The following is a 16,677-nucleotide window of genomic DNA, read 5'->3' as shown; positions in this document are numbered from 1 at the left end:
TCTGTTGGACAGGGAGGAAACTTTGGGAAAGTTCTCACAGAAGCCACCCCTTCACCCCAAACCTTGCCACACAAACCCACCTAGTACATATCATCTCTGGCAGGTTGTAGCTTTTTTGCCCCATTCTAATGAAAACCACCTCCACTCCCAAGTCTGAGATGACATAGATAATCAAAAAAGGGACAGCTTGAATTGTTCCATTTTTAGTTTCTATGCTTTATCTGTAATAACATCCCTTAAACATACCCAACCATTTTTAAGTGGGACCCCACCACCAAACCAAAGCCAAATCCTGATACAACAGCATCCTAAACCAACCAACTTGGAAAGTTCTGGACATGCATTTAAATCCTGACCATTGCATTAGTGGGTCTCAAAATAATGTTGCAGGGGGACTTGAGTGCTCAATAAACACATTAACTCTCCTAAATGTTTTGCTTATGCCAGCTGGAAAAGAAGGATGATGGTTTCACTGCATCTGCAAGCTTTCTAATTGTGTTAGTGGATGGGCCAGAAGTCTGGCAGCCATGGAAATCTTCATTTCTCTTTAGGCCAAGAACAGTATATTTAATAGCAACAGGAATCGAGTCCCAGTTCCAAGTGTCAGCACTCAGGGTGCTGTCTGAGGCAGGGAATAACAGCAGACGTTCAAGCTGAGGCTGCAGGCAGGGAGTGTGGGGAATTACACATCTGTGGGGAAAGCAGGGCTACAGCAATAGGAAGAAACATACCAGGAAAGCAAAAATATCTCATCCCTGGAGGCTGCTTCCACCCAAGGGCTGCAGGCTGCTTGGTGGTAAGAACAGACAAGAGAAGGATTCCTGCAAGGTGGCCTAGCTTGTAGCTGCATAAACCACTATTTATATAAAAGATACATTTATAAATTTTTTCCTTTTATTTTCTATGCAACACACATGAGCCATAGAAGTGACCTCCACCAGGACCTGGTGAGATAAAAGAAATGATAAATGGTTTCTTGTGGAGAAAACTCAAGGCACAAACATTAACATTAGCATACAGAGAAGCTTCATGAAATTATACCTATACTAATGCTATTTATAATATATGCTGATTTGGGAAAAAGGACTTTGATTTGAGGAGTGAAAGTTTAATTAAGGTAAAACAAAAATTTCCATTAATCTTGATAGAATTCACAGTCTGCTGCTCTCCTCCACCATCCACTTCAGCTAATGCTATAACAGGATCAAGAGCAGCCCAAAGTACCTGAAACCTCCTGCAGTGCAGGCAAGGCTGGGCAAGCTGGACCAGAGCACGTGGCCCTCCCCAGGCTTGGGAAATAGGACACTTTGTCCCCTCAAGGTATTGCTCCAAAATGCCCTAAGTGCAGTTTTCACCAGCCAGGACACACAGGAAAATGAAGAAGGGATGTTGATAAACTTGAGAATGGCGAAGAAAAATGGCCAGAGCCTAAGACCTGCAGGCAGATTCTGAGAGCATGCATCTCATGTCACAAGCACAAGTTTTCTCTTGAGCAGCCAAAATTTCAGTGATACGTAAATCTTCTCCCTGGGTGAATTCAAGTCATAGAGTTTGTATTAAAAACATTTCCTTTCTTCTGTTCCCACAGTACAGGTAAGGCTGAGGTAGCAGAGCAGGGTATCCTCCCCAGCCAGCAGAACCATCTCCTACAGACCTGTGGCCAGGAAGGGGTTTAGGGCTGGCTTGGCTCACAGCCACTGAGGGCTCTGTAAATCTATTATAACTGTATGGAAGAGGGAGCTGACCTGAACTGTGGCCAGGTCATGCCTGCAAAGCTCTTTGGAAGACAGGGATCTTTGCTCTGTACAGTGAAAGATGCTGGGATCTCTGAAAGAAGATATTTCAAAGCCATTTTTGCAGGTCAGTTTTCAAAGTAAAGCCACAATGCAAACTACCAGCTTTCATGACAAAATTGTATGGTATTGATAAAGACAATACAGTAAATTGCATTTTAATAACGTACATAAAAAGTGAAGAACTTCATTAAACAAAACCATGCAGAGTATAGATGATACACATGAAGTTGCTTTCAATATCCCACTCCTGATGGCTTCCCCATTGTATTTATCTGAGGGGAGAAGGGAGTGAGAAGACAGCCGTGCCTTAAGCACCAAGAATGATGAGAGTACAGCTTTATAGCTTTAGTACAATAAATGCAAAGCATGGCATATTCCCTGCTTCATTCTGCAGAATGAACTATTCAAAAGATAATAATGAACTTTGCATCATCTAGAGGACTCAATTGTGCCTTCTGCCTGCTTCCCTAATCTCAGCCATCTAAAACACTCCTGAATCCAGAAGCATGAGGGAAACCAGCAACTAAAATGTATCCAAGAAGTCAGAAATCACTGGATCATTCAGGTGTAGAAAAGCATTTTAGATTTGAAAACTAAGGATGTGAAAAGAACAAACAAGGAAACCCTCCAAGGACTGAGATTAAAGTCAGAAGCAAATACAGGATGTCTTAAGACAAGTTCATTGATTGTGAAAGGGAAAAAAATATCCAAACTCAACACACAATTCTAGACAATACTAGACAGAAATTGTCTATTCTTTCATTCACCTTCCAACTTTCCCTCTCCTCAATTTGCTCATTCACCTCCCTGCAACTCACCCTCCCCAAAGGAATACCAGGAGGCAGCCCCTGAATTCTAATGGCATTTGCTATTCCACTAAATCCCATAGATCTAAACGGGCAAAATTAGCTGAATTCACCTATCAGGCATTCTCCACAGTACTAGAGAAGGCACCTGAAGCTGTAAGATGGGCTTTCTTTTGTTTACAGCTTTTAAATAATTCAGAGAGGAGCTGTCAAGTTGAATCTGCAAAGCTCCCTTGACTTTGGACTTGTGCTATCAGACTGCTTGCCTATTGTTTATAAAGACAAAAAGGAAAACGTTACAGGATCATATGTCTGCACGGGAGGGGAGTCAAGGACTAGGAGAACAAGGGCTGTCAGGACAGAAGTCATAAAAAATACAGATGGGAAAGCAAAAGTAGGCAGTAGGTGAAATACAGATGTACCAGCAAAGCAGCAAGAGCCAGTTGCCAGTTTGGCTGTGCTATAAATACACAATGCTTGCAGTTTCTTGTGGAATATGAAGTCGTCCTTCAAAAAGGAAAGCCCCAAATGCAAATGGTAACTTTAATTAGCAATTAAAAGCCCAACTTCCCAGCTATACAATTGCAGCTGCCTCTCCCAGATCTGTCTCACTTCTGCAAACCCATGACAGCTGTCAGGCAGAGGGCCAGCACTTAATAATCATTCCCAAACCTCAAACAGCACAATTCCATCCTTTCTTTCCTTTTTTTCTGGGCTTTTTGGGCAGACAAAGATTTACTAGGTCCTACCTGGGGACACTAGCAAACCACAGGTGATGGCCCTTGGCATCCCAGGGAGTTCATACATTTCAAGGTGCCTTTTAGAATTTTTATTTTTAAGCGACTCTGTGGCATGCACAGTTCTGATGGGGTTTTGCAGAGTCATTTTCAATCAAAGCTGCAAACCTGACTTTAAAGCAAATGACTGTTTCTTGAAGCAGCAAGAATGGAGAGGGGAGGGAAATCTCAGGACATGCAGCCTGCTCCACTCAAGCACATCCCTCCAACCAGAATGCAATCACCTTTACAGCCAGTTTGCTAAACCTAACAAGAACTTTTTTAAAAGAGCATTTTAATACAAAACCCAATAACTATGATTACAGTCTTACTCTAAGCTACTGAGCTGGATTAACACTTGGCAATTATCCTTAGCTGTGGATGCTGCAAACAAAATCCTGCCCAAGGGCTGTCCCCACGTGGTGGGACATGGCAGCTGAGGATGCTGCAGGAGCTCTCCCATTGCAGGATAACATATGTGTAAGGAGGGGAACGATCTGATTTAGCTGGCTGTCCTAAAGCAGACAGAGACCTCCATTTTGCTCTAGGAAGACTGCAACAGTGGACAAAAAAATGTTTATTTTGCCCATGACCAGTCCCAACTGGTCCCAGCAGCTTCCAGTCCTAGCAAATGTCATGATTACACCAGCCTGTTATACACTGTCTTTTATCCTGGGCTCCTGACCATATCAAATCCTAAATGAAACATGATGTAAGGCATGCTAATAAGCCAAAGAAGAGAGGATTCACATAATAGGAAAATATCATTAAGTGGAAAAGTTTAACTCAGAAGGTCAAAATTATTCTAACCAGAAGAAAGAGATGCTGCATGGGGCACACTCACAGGCCCCAAAGCCTTAAATGTGGCACTGACAGTGCCTTTCCTACTCACTCAGTGACTGCCAGCCAACAGCACAGCCTGGAGCTGCAGTGCCATTAATAATTCCCTAAATTTCTTGGCCTTGAATACACTCCTAAACTCCAGGAACAGCTTGCCAGTGTGCTGCCTGCAAGAGTACCTACAGCAAGATGCTGCTTCACCACTCCTTGACCCATCCTCTTTTCTTAAAAATTATTTTAAATGAGGTATATGCATCTGAAATAAGCAATGCCAGCTCCCAAACTTTACTGGTATAAGTCTGTGCTCAGGTAAGAGCCCTAAAAGGAACACAGGGGCTGTTGAGTTTCCATGTCCCAGCCTGGAAATCCTTTAACTGCTTCCCCCCCATGGTCTCTCCTTGGCCTCAAAGAGCAAAATCCAGTTGATATCATAACTCCATTCCAGGCTGTAACTGGAGATTTAGGATGATCTTACAGGTGTACACACTTCCTGGCAGAATACAAGAGGTTAAAAACAGACTGTAATTTTTGAAAGCATGTTTTTGTTGGGGCTAGCAGCAAAGGGGAGCAGTGGATCACACTGTGGCTCTGCTGCCCAGTGCTGGAGCTTGTCCTCCCCTGGGTTCTCAAAGAGGAATCAAAGCTGCATTAAGGGACTTCATCCATCAATCCATCCTGCACAAACTCAGGAGCAGCTCAGTTTATGGCAGAACTTAAAGCCAACAGAGGCTTTTGCAAATCGAGTAAGCCTTTTTACAGCATATCAAAGTAATTTCTAGCTAATAATCAAAACAGATTTAACCCATTCTGTACTACACCACCTAACAACTTTATTCCAAAAGCCAGAAAGCATTTCACTTTCTAATGAGCCAGCAAATGAGTAAAAGCATCTCTCTTTGTATAATGTACTCAACAAGCAACTCTCTCATGCTTGTGATTTCTCAGCACTGTGAGGCTGAAGTGAGATCTGGGTAATGTTCTACATCACTGTTTAAGAGCAATTCAATCATCTTTGTTCTGGATTAAGTCTTGCTCCCGATTAAATTTAACAGAGCTATGAATAGGAAATCCATGACTTGGGAAGTAGGCAGATTTTATCTTTAAACCCAATTCACAAGTAAAATCATCTCTCTCACAATAGATAATTCTGCTAGTGTTCAAGTTATTTTCACACAGTGGCTATAAAAAAAATATCTCTAGATATCTGAAATGGAAATGACTATTTTTAATGCTCCCTGTCACTCTGAATGCATGCTAAGACTAACAATACTGCATCAAAAAGAAGAGCTCAACAATCACGAAATCCATTAAGCTACCAATGACTAATATAGAAAAAAGGAAGTTGAAAAAGACTCAAGTATATAAAGAATTACCTACTGGGATTACAGGGGTGAACAAAATCCCTTGTGTTGCACTACAGCACTTCTGTACCCTTCAGCTACGTAAACATTAGAATACAAACCCCACCTTTGCTGACAAAGCGTGAGGGAAGACAAACACTTCTGGCATTTGATTTCTTTTTTTTTTTTAGCTAATCTGCTTCATCCTCCCTTGATTTTAGATTTTGTTTCTGAAGAGTTGCTGCTGTTGACTCATTCCTCAACAGGCACCACAGAGCTGAAGCACGTGGTATGTACTCTGCTTTTCTCTGAGCCTGATGATGCTTAAAATGTTCCAGAGCAGAGATGGGGAGAAATAGAGGACAACATACAGGGGACATAAGAAAATAAAAATGACTGTTCTCTGTCAGGATTCCACAACCTCTTTCTTATCACAGCAAACTTGCATGCAGAGCTATGAACATCAGGAGAAAAGCTCCCACAAAGAGCTCATGATCATGTCCTGCCCTACCTAAACCACCCAAGAAGAGATACAGGACTGTATCATGAAATGGCCTCTAAAATAAAGCCACACAAACAGCACATACACAGTATGTGTTTGTGGGGATAAGGAGACAGAGACACTGGCATTTGGTGTCACATTCATTACTTCATTAACTTTGATATGTGATGAGCTGGGCTCAAATTTCACATTCATGTGCTACCTGAAATCAATACAGAAGCCTCAGCCAGACTGAAAGTATATTATAAACTTCCAATCTGTTTGCAAAGAAAAACAGCAGAAACTTAAAAAACCTATATGATAAAAGTTCTCTTAACTCCCCATCTCACTCCAGAATGGATAATTCACAGGTTCACAATGAATAGCAAAATCCAAAAATTTACTGGCGGGCTGAAGAGGAGACTGTCCTTGTTCCTGCTGCCATGCTCAGACATCTCTGCTGTTTAGGGAAAACCAAAGGGAATTATGAGAGGAAGAGGAGAGGTGGCAGCAGAGGTGGCCAGGAGGCACAGAAAGGGACTGAGTTCACATTCAGGATATGCTGGGAAAGATGCGGCCAAATTGCATCCCTTCACCTGTAACAGTACATTCAGAAACATTTATCTGAAAGCAATCTCCAAAGCAGTATTTTTCTTAAACCTCTGAGCCTTTGTTTACTTTTGGAAAGCGAAATATGTATATTATTCTTATGTTTTGAAACAAAGAAAACGTCCAAGCTCCCAATGCTGGCTGCTGCCTGTTATAACAGCAGAAGAAAAGTTGCTAAATCCTGTTCTACTTCCAATTTCCCCACAACCATATCTTTTTTATGCATTTCCCAACAATTTAAATTTCTTATGTTGCATTGTCAAGCAAAGAATGAGCCTGGGAAAAACAGAAAGCCAACGGCATCCTTTTGTAGTAAATAAGGATATTTGTATTTCATTTTCACTAATTTTCTCTCCTTTTTGCTGGCCCAAATTTATCTTTTCAAATGCTGGAGCTAATGTGCAAGTTGTGAAGCAAGACATACAGAGAAGAACTATTAACCTATTTTAATGAAGGATATGTCACTCTAAACAAATCAAGATCTCCCCCAAGCACACACTCTCCAGACCAGAGCAGCTTGCTGTTACTTAAGTCTTTAGAGAAACTTGGCTAGAGCAATCTGCTTTGTAGGTCTTTCCTGGAAGGAAAAAAAGGCAGCAAGGTCTCAATTGATCAACTTAGAAACTAGGAGAAAGAATCATGTGTGCCTGATTAACATGAGGATTCTTGGCTGGTGATGCTGAGCCTCTGCCAGCATGGGTCATGAGGAGGGACACAGCTTCTCCTGCTCCCACTGCAGTTTATTTATGTGCTATCTGCAGATTACAGGTAAAAGGAACTTTATTTATTTAATAGATCAGAACCAAACTTTCTTCCCAGTATATGTAATATTACCTATATTCTCTCCAGTATCTCATTATTATAAATACTTGGGGAACAATGCTCTGCCTCATCTGCCCCAGCTACACCTCTCTGCTTAACTTAATATTCACTTCAGATATACTAAAGTAAAACTAAAAAATCCAGTACTGTACCAAACAGCTCACTTCTCTCCAGCTTTAGGAACTAGCTAAGCATTTTGGAAGTGATTATGACATACAATGCCATAAGAGACAATTATTTAAAGCAGCACTTGCCTCACAGAATTCAAAACACCTCGTGCGAGGGTGAACGCCCATCAGCTGCACAACCCCAAATTTAACAGTGCCATTTCTGTCAAAAAAGGCACTCATTACATTACTAAACATAACTTTCCTGTCATACTGGCTTTCTCTTCCTTAGAAAAGACTGATTATTATAACTCTGTGTGTAACCTATATAAAATAATTATGTCTCCTAATCACATATCAGGTAGTTTCAATTCAGACATAAGATTGCCTCCAAAGGAGGGACCATTTTCACTCCATGCACATACCTAGCTCATCTAGAATTAGAGCAGAACACCACCAAAAGAAATTTAAACATGTTTAAAGGATACAAACCCATGTGGCTGCTAGAAAACCCCTCTGAGTAGTTGTTTTTTGCAAGCCTTTATTCTCTCTTTACTAACATGCAACACAGTTGGCACTAAGCTGGTCACAAATTAGTGGATATCAAAAGGCCTTGGGATTTTGTTACTCTCAACAGAAGGGCAGAGGGCACACAAAAAACTTCAGAATGGATACCCAAAGCCAAGCAGTAACTCTATTAATGCACAGATATACACAAAGTAAAGCTTTTGCAGAGAAAACCACCTATGCATAAATGCTCCTACTTCCAATTCACCCAGAGGTTAAATTATCTGATCAAAATCTTGTGCTGGAAAGGAAAAAAATCCGCTCATATTTTTTCCACTTCATTTAGACTGTGTAAAACATTAAATTCTGTCATTAAAATTGCTTAATTAGGAGTGCTAGAGCAAAAGGTTGATGCAGCTCATGAATTGTAACTGCTGAATGGTGGTGGCCTGGCAGCACTTGCCATAGATATTAGCACTGAAGAATGGGGAAAAGGAAAAAGAAAAACACACTATTGCAAAGTTGGTTTGACTTTAATTGAAGCACTGTCACTTGTTAGAGGGAATGAGGTTATAAACCAAATTCCAACAGCACTGACAGCAGACCACCACCCTTGTGGGGCAATTCTGCATCTGCACAGAAGCTGGCTTCAAAGGCAGTGGTCAGCTCAGTGCAAAACCTACCTCATTCTTGCTTTGCTCTGGCTGCTCTGAAACCAAAGTCCTGCTTTAGCAGTAAGTGCTGGGACACACAGCTCTACTACTCCTGCAGCTCCTGCCTTTAATGCTCCCCTTCATCTGCTCTGCAGCACACCAAATACTGCCTGACTGATACCAGCTCCCAGCACTCAGACCTCATCTCACTGGCACTTTGTGCCAACCAGGGACTTCAGCAGATGGCACTTCACACAGAAACAGCCAGCATGAACCTAGCAGTGCAAAGTAAAGCAAAGGCTGCTCATGCAGGAGATGCTCTGACTCAGAGGAAACCAGCTTTAGTGAGAGCTTGACATCAGGCAATATTGGCTCAGTACCTACAGAACTTGCCAGGATCCTGCTGTGACCTACTGCTTGCAGGGGGCTCTGCTCCAGGACACTACACAGAATATACATTAGATACAGTGGGTCCAGAGGAGGCCACTGAGCTGATTACAGGGTGGAACACTACTCCTGTGAGGACAGGTGGGGGTTTTCAGCCTGGAGAAGAGAAGGCTCCAGGAAGACTTTCTTGCAGCCTTCCAGTATTCAAAAGGAGCCTATAAGAAAGATGGGGACAAACCTTTTTGTAGGGTCTGTTGCAACAGGACAAGGGCAAATGGTTTTAAATTGAAAGAAGGTCAGTTTAGAACAGATGTAATGAAGTTTTTTTTATAATGAGGGTGTCCAGAGATGTGGTGGAAGCTCCATCCCTGGGAGTGTTCAAGGCCTGGTTGGATGGGACTCTCAGCAAAGGGGTCCAGGTTTACTGCAGGAGGTTGGACTAGATGGTCTTTAAATGTGCATTCCAACCCAAACTACTCCATGATTCTGTGATTATAAGTCCCCCCAAAAAATACCAGGAATGAGCCTTCCTCCCCAAAGGCTAAGAGCTATAGGAGGGCAGCGACAGAATACCTGCCATCTGTAATTCCCACAGCAGCTGAAATGCCCCAAGGCAAAGGCACAATGCTAAGATAAGGCATGCTAAGAGACAAGTGTACACTTCATGATAAATATCCTTCCAGGCATCATTTGAAACCCCCCCCAAACAACAGCCTAATCAGTTATTTAATCAGTGGCTTTAGAGCCCAATGGAGTACATATCAGGGGCCCAACTGTTGAGACTGGTTGGAAAGGGAATGCAGCTGTCCAGTAATTTAATTCTAAAAGTAAGTGCTTCCTGAATATGAACCTGCACTTTTTTTTCTCTCCACCCCAGTATAAGTAAGACAAATAATTTTCTTTGAAGATGTGCTGTTTGGGACATAGCTTATGTAAGTGCCACATGATACATACTGCTGTACCTTGCAACATATGGTTCAGTAGCAAGCTGAGGATGGAGTTGGAATGAAGTCTAGGTTCCATGTGAACTCCTGACTTCAGTTCATCTGTTATAAAACTCATACTTGAATAAAGAACTGATAGTTACTAAAGCAGTCAAGTGCCCATAGGAGAAAAACATTCACTTACATGTTTAACAACAGCTACAGAGAGATTTCTTTGCATCCCCAGCTCACCATGTGTAACACACAAATATGATTTGCAATTGCACTGGGATGCTCTCATTTTTTTCAAAGCTTAGGAAACAGCAAGAGCCTGCTCACACCTCTATTTGCACCAGCAATGATCTGCAATCCATTATCTCTACAGCTGTACCATTGGGATCAGCTACTGGAATGGTAATGTCAGCAGCACTCAGTGATGTTGGCCACTGTGTCATTCACTCAGTCTAGGAAAGATGACTCCAATAAGAAAGACCTCAGATCTATCTACAGCACATGCTCTACTCCTCTTGGCATTAGAAGAGATGCACTGGTAAGCAAATATCATCTGTAAAAGTCTGAAAGAGTAAATACTGTCTCCATTCAGGAAATATAGACTTTCATCTGCCTTCAATTCAAGACAACGTTGACCCTGTGGCAATTTTCTTTGATTATGCAAGGAAAAAAAAAAGCCTCACCTTGCAGAAGGAGAGAAACTGAGTTTGCAAATGTAAAGCTAAAACCAACAAAGAAGAAAAACCTGAGCCACCTACATTTCTTGAAGAAGCTATTCTTAAAATAGAAGCCACAATGATATCAGAGTGCTGCAGTACCACAGGGGACCTGAACTTGAGAGATGAGCAGAAGTGCCAGACTCAGCCCTGGGTCCTCAGCAGTGGCAGCTGCTCTGCATCCAGGAAAGGAAGAGTTAGCACAGCTCCTGACACACCAGGCACCTGCTGTGTGCCACATTGAGCCTAAACAGCAACAGAAATGGTGCAAGACACTGCCCCAAACACACTAGGCAGGAGGAGCACAGGGGACAGAGGCTGGGTTTTCAGGGAATCTCCTGACTCCCTTCACTGTGATCATGTCCTCACTAGGAGGAAGCTCAGAGGGTATCCTGCAACCAGGGAGAAGACAGGAAAGAAAGAACATTTACCAGTATTTTTCTTCTTCTACAGAACACTCAAAATTAAACATTTCCTCATGAAGCTGGTCATTTGTATAATCACATTATCAAGATGGTGTTTCACATGGACTGGAGTGTCAACAGACTGAGATGTCAATACAGTGCATGAACTGTTAATAATATAACATTCTTCCCCCCCCCCCCCCCCCCCCCAAATTTCTCCACACTTGTACACAAGTCTGTGACACACACAGGTTTTTGACAGGGAATAAGATATTGTCAGTCACCTGAGTATTTTTAAAATAATTCTCCTTAGCCACAGAATAAATAGAGCCCAAACCAGAGTATTTGAAGAGATACGGATATGAAAGGATATGAGAATGTTCAGAGCAATGGATCATGGATAGCTTGTGACATCTTTTATCTGCAAGTAGAAATTATTCTGCATAAGAAAATAGTTTTCAAGCAGCACATAAAGCAATATAAACAGTGTGTGTTAGTACACATAACTAATATGCTAAAATCTGAGGGGAGGAAAAAACCAAGCATGACATCCGCTGATGTTCTAGGTCTCATTTGTTTTTAAAGAAAATTTTAGATTTTCAAATGAGTAAAGGAGCAGTAGACATGAAAAAGGTAGGATGGAAGAGAAATCAAATACGTTTATACCTAAGGAAAGAACAAAATAAAAGTCAAAGAAAGCTGTGTTTAAAGCATTGCCAATGACCAAAGAGAGCAGAGGGCATGTCAAGAGGAGTGGGAAGCCATCACACAGACAGCTGTGAGCACTGCACCATGCAGGCTATGGGGATTACACAGCTTTCCAAGGAGAGAGACAGCGGACCTTTCTTTGAAGATTTTCAGGTGGGGGAGAAAAAACCAGCAGAATAAATCTGATCAAAGCCACCACTTGCTTTTTTCAGAAGCTGATCCTTCTCAGCCTTCCATAAACTGCTGTGCATTGCAAGCACAAGAATGAAGATGAACACCTCTGTGTTTCCAGCATGAAGAAGTGGTGTGGGACTGCACTGGAGGGGAACCTGCAAGGATTCTAGCTTGGGAGATGCTGCACACAAATGCTCTTGGCCAGTCTTGGTCTAGGAAAGAAAGGAGGAGTCAGAAACCAGCAGATGCCCTTCCAGAAAATACCACAGCTGGAACTACTCATGCTGTGACCTGTGGCACAGCTGGGGTCTCATCACTCCAGGCAGGAATTGACCTCCTAAGCTTTTGGATTCTACCTAGGTATTTCCTGACATCTGAACAGGTAAGTTGAGGATGCTGTGAAAATAAAACACCACTGAGTTGAAGCTGGTAGTAAAAATTCTCACCAATTTGAAGATTTTAAAATTTCAGCAGCAAAGAGAGACAATGAAGTTTCAGGTGCTTGTTTTACCCCCAAAATCCTGCTGGAATTTGTGCTTCAAGCTACAAGAGGTATAGTTACAGCTGACACAAGTTACTTAAGAATGACACTGAATTACCATTCAGTTACTTGGGAATGACAAAGGAGGTTTCAATTTTATGTTCATAAGTCACCCAAATTAATTAGCGCTTTAAAGTGGCAATGAATCATTTCCTGAAATAATTTGTATTGGCTAAATTAATTCCTGTGAAGGGAGCCAATTTGCTGATTGTAAATTATAAGAGCCCCAGACTAGCTCCTGTGTACACTGTGTACCATTTATAAGACTATTGGGAAACAAAGGATGGCTACTTTTCATCAGTGAACAAGACTGCAGCCCTATTAAGTGACTAACTTACAGTGCTACAATTACAGGTTTCTATTTAAAGAATCCAAGCCAGACATCATTAAGAAACAAAGCTGGATGTTTAGAAAAAAGGAAAACTAAACAGAAGAAAAGCTTGTTTCCTGAAGAGGTGCACCAAAAACCTATTTGAAGGGAATATTTCATCCTCTTAGATTAACAAAGAGAAGTTTAGATGTGCAAGGCTAATTATGAATACACTTTTACCACAGGGCAATGCCCAAAGCCAACCTGAAGCCTGGAGTTCCAGAGCTGCTAACCCATGGTTAGATGACTGTTTTGAGACCTCCATAAATTTAAATTACTTTTGAGGAGTGATGAAGTGAGAAAACACATACATGGGTTTCTACTCAGGTGGAAGAGATGCTTTCCTTCCTCCTAGGAGAATTCATCCACCCAGTACATCCCACCACCCACCCATCTCTGGTTAAAGACAGCAGCACCCTTCTTTAATGGATTCCCCTTCTTTACTCCTCCAAAAGAAAAAAATGTATAATGCTTTACCTAAGCTAATTTGCATGGCTTTCTCCTGTTCTTATCTGCATCTCCTCACTGGTATCAAAGCCTTGACATTTCTGCTTGTGAAATCCTTCCCTGCTAACCTGCTTATCAGCAGTAATGAATACTTGTGCAAACAGGTACAAAATTAAATGGCTTCTTTACAGTGATTATGATAGATTGAGCCATGCTTAATCTACATAATCAAATTGCTTCTGTGTTCAGCTGTAATGCCTTTTTGCTGCCCTGGGAGCAGGTTCAGCCTTGGTTTCTCTTTTAACAGCTGCTTTCTGAGAAACACTAACCATGCCTGGGAAAAGGGCTACTTTAGGTGCAATCATTTAACACAGCATGTTTGAGGTACATAAACTCTACAAGAGGGTGTAAACAACCAGTGTCCCCTTTGGGGAAGGAGAAAACATCCTGTAGGACACATAAGGGACAGCAAAGCACAAACCAATCTCCTCCAGCTATGATCCACATAGCCAGATGTAATTGCAATGAGCCTTCTAAGAGAGATGACAACTCTACCTGTTTAAATGCACTGAGCTACCACCACTACTGTAATTTTCTTTCCCTATGCAAGAGCCTCCCTGTATTCAAGAGCATTCCCTGTTTACATGCTACTAAAACAGAAGACTGTTGTTTTCAATCTCAAGACTAGATTCTTGATTCAAATCAAGCTGGTTAAAATGGACAGCAAGGGTGTATTATAAAATCCTTGACTTGGGAAATTAAAGGATTTAGTCCAGGGAATGCTCTGAAAAGCATCTCCATGTCTAAATCATGTTTATTAAATCACTTAGCCAAAAGAATCCTGAAGCTTTCTCTTTTAAATATTGATCAACTTTTAGCATAAAACAAGAAGGGAGAAATGTTTTTCCCCACAAACAATAAGTTGGTGCTGTTTTAAAAATATCCAACAGCCTACTTGCCTTTGTCCAAAACACAGCAGTGCAAGAATCAGGTTTGCTTCATGGTCAGCCTGCTGGGAGGCTTTTCATTTGCCTGTTTTTCTCCAAAGAGTCTAACAGAACAAGTAGCCTACAAGCTAGTGCTTATTTCTAAACACTTTTATAAATTGTAAAGTGAGTAAACCTGGTGCAAGATGCTAATAAGCACTCAGGGAGAATAATTTTTCTTCCTCATTATGGCTTTGATATAGGTAAAAAGAAGGTGCTGCTGGACCTCTCAGTCAGAAAGGTGACAGCTCCAATAAAAAAGGCCTCTGCATCTTTGTAAGTAAAGCAAAATCAATGCAGAAGGGAAAAGAATAAAAAGATGGGTTCTGGCAAGGGCCACTAGCACAGCTTGACTTAGGCTCAGGAGGATGTAAAAGCCTGAATTACATAAAAATAGATTTAAAGAAAGAATCAATGACATTTAATCTGAAAGTTTTGGTTAAGTTTTAATTAGGATCTGAGATTCTGCACTTAAGTGCATGAAGTGAAGGAGTACATGTACTCATGCTTCCCAAGATAACTGACAGATCTGAAACTTACTCATCTCATCTCAAAAGGTTAATTAAAGAACAATCCTTGACAGCAACACTGGATGGAAACTGAGAATCAGCTTCACTGGGGAGAGGCTGTGCTGGCATCTCCCACCCTCAGCAACAAACTGAAGATGCTGCCCTGTGACCACAGCATGGAGATGAGCAAGATGCTTCCAACCAGCCCAGCAAGAAATGGAGCAGAGTGTGCCCACAGCATGGTAAAACTTGCTTACTGTGCTGCCTGGATCTGGGGCTGTGCTGGGGCTCTGCATGGCTGCTGGTCTGGAGCTGCTTGCACACACAGAGTTCTGCAGCAGAGCAGGTGGGATCACAGTCAGCACTGAGAGGTATGTGTGCTAACTCTTATAATTAGGAAACTAAGGCTGAGTGGCTCACCCAGGATCAAAATTGTAATTAAGCTGAAAATAGGCTGTGGGTTCCCCAAATCCTACAGATGCTGACAGCATTTTGAGGCATAGGCCTTCTCTGCTTCAGCCCAGGAAAACAACCCCAAAAATCAGCTTTTAGGGAAGCCTGTATATGCAAAGCTCATTAAAAAAAAAAACAAAACAAAACAAAACAAAAAAACATGACAAATTGAAGAAACTTTATCAAAATGAAGAATAGGAGAGTTTCATCATTTGAGTAAGACTTCGTGGACATAAGTGAACTTTGGCTGTGCAGTAATTCAATTTCCTAAGTACATAAGCAAAGTCTCAATTAGGTCAGAGAGGATTGCTGCAGCAGTAGAAGAGAAGAGGAATGTGCAGCTGGATCAGTGAAAAGATGGTGCAAGTAAACACTGAGGCCTCTTGGCAGAAGCAAGTGAGGCTGCTTGCTTGGTATGTACCACAGGCAGAGGCAAAAATCACCTGCAGGCAGCTTTTTGCTGCTCTCTTTCAAAGCTAGAGCCAGGTAGTGTGGCTGCCACAGGAGAAACAGGCTCATTTAGAAGCAGCCCAGGGAAAAGCAGATGAATGCTAGAGAAAAAAAAAAAAAGACCAGAACAGCAATGGATTCTGAATGCTGCTTAATGGAGTGAAGCCTGAACATTATTTGGTGTGATCTTGACGGGCCTGATTTAACTGTTACATTTTTGTATGGTATTTTTCATCCTGATTATGAAGAATTGTTTCACAGCCCTTGGTGACAGCTTAGAAGTTTCTCAGCCACTTAAGCAGAAGGTCTATCAGAGCACATTTATCAGAGAAGAGACTGCTGAGGAGTGGACAGCAACAGACATAACCCCACGGGTGAGACATCTCTGCTTCTTCCTGTAGAAGAGATGCCCAGACGAGCAATAGGCAAGACAATCCAAGCACTGAAGTCAAGGCAGCTCAAGGAAGGGCATTTCTGGAAACACAGGTTCCCACAGCATGTTTTTATCCAGCAGAAAGACAAATTACCAAACCTGCAACAGCCACTCTTCACCTGAGACGTGTATACCAAACCCTACAAAATGCCCAGCCAGAAAAAGCTGGTGATCCTACATCACCAACTGTCATTCTGTTCAAACCACAGCAGCCCACTTCTTACTTTTAAACACAAAGAGCAGTTCCAGACACGGGTTTATTTTGATTTTGACTCAGAAGTGTTCATCTGAAGTGAGTTTAGGTCACAGTTGTCAGGGTAGTGTCTACACATGCAGAAAGCAGATTGGTAGACATTGTCTTTGTGAATAGGACATCTCAGGACAGCAATTATGCAACATTTCACTTCATCTGCTTGGAAGAGTGCAT

General features: G+C 41.8%; 1 protein-coding gene and 1 non-coding gene across 6 annotated transcripts in view; both read right to left on the bottom strand.

Annotated features, from left to right (window-relative positions):
• Positions 1-16,677, bottom strand: part of COP1 (COP1 E3 ubiquitin ligase) — a 124,754-nt gene that overhangs the window by 13,021 nt on the left and 95,056 nt on the right. The window lies entirely within an intron of this gene.
• On the bottom strand, positions 3,856-3,991 carry LOC132077287 (small Cajal body-specific RNA 3). The gene has a single exon (XR_009419042.1). It is a non-coding gene; the product is annotated as a small Cajal body-specific RNA 3 (non-coding RNA).

Source organism: Ammospiza nelsoni, chromosome 9, assembly GCF_027579445.1.
Source record: "Ammospiza nelsoni isolate bAmmNel1 chromosome 9, bAmmNel1.pri, whole genome shotgun sequence".
NCBI lineage: Eukaryota > Metazoa > Chordata > Aves > Passeriformes > Passerellidae > Ammospiza > Ammospiza nelsoni.
This window is presented reverse-complemented; position numbering and strand designations above follow the sequence as displayed.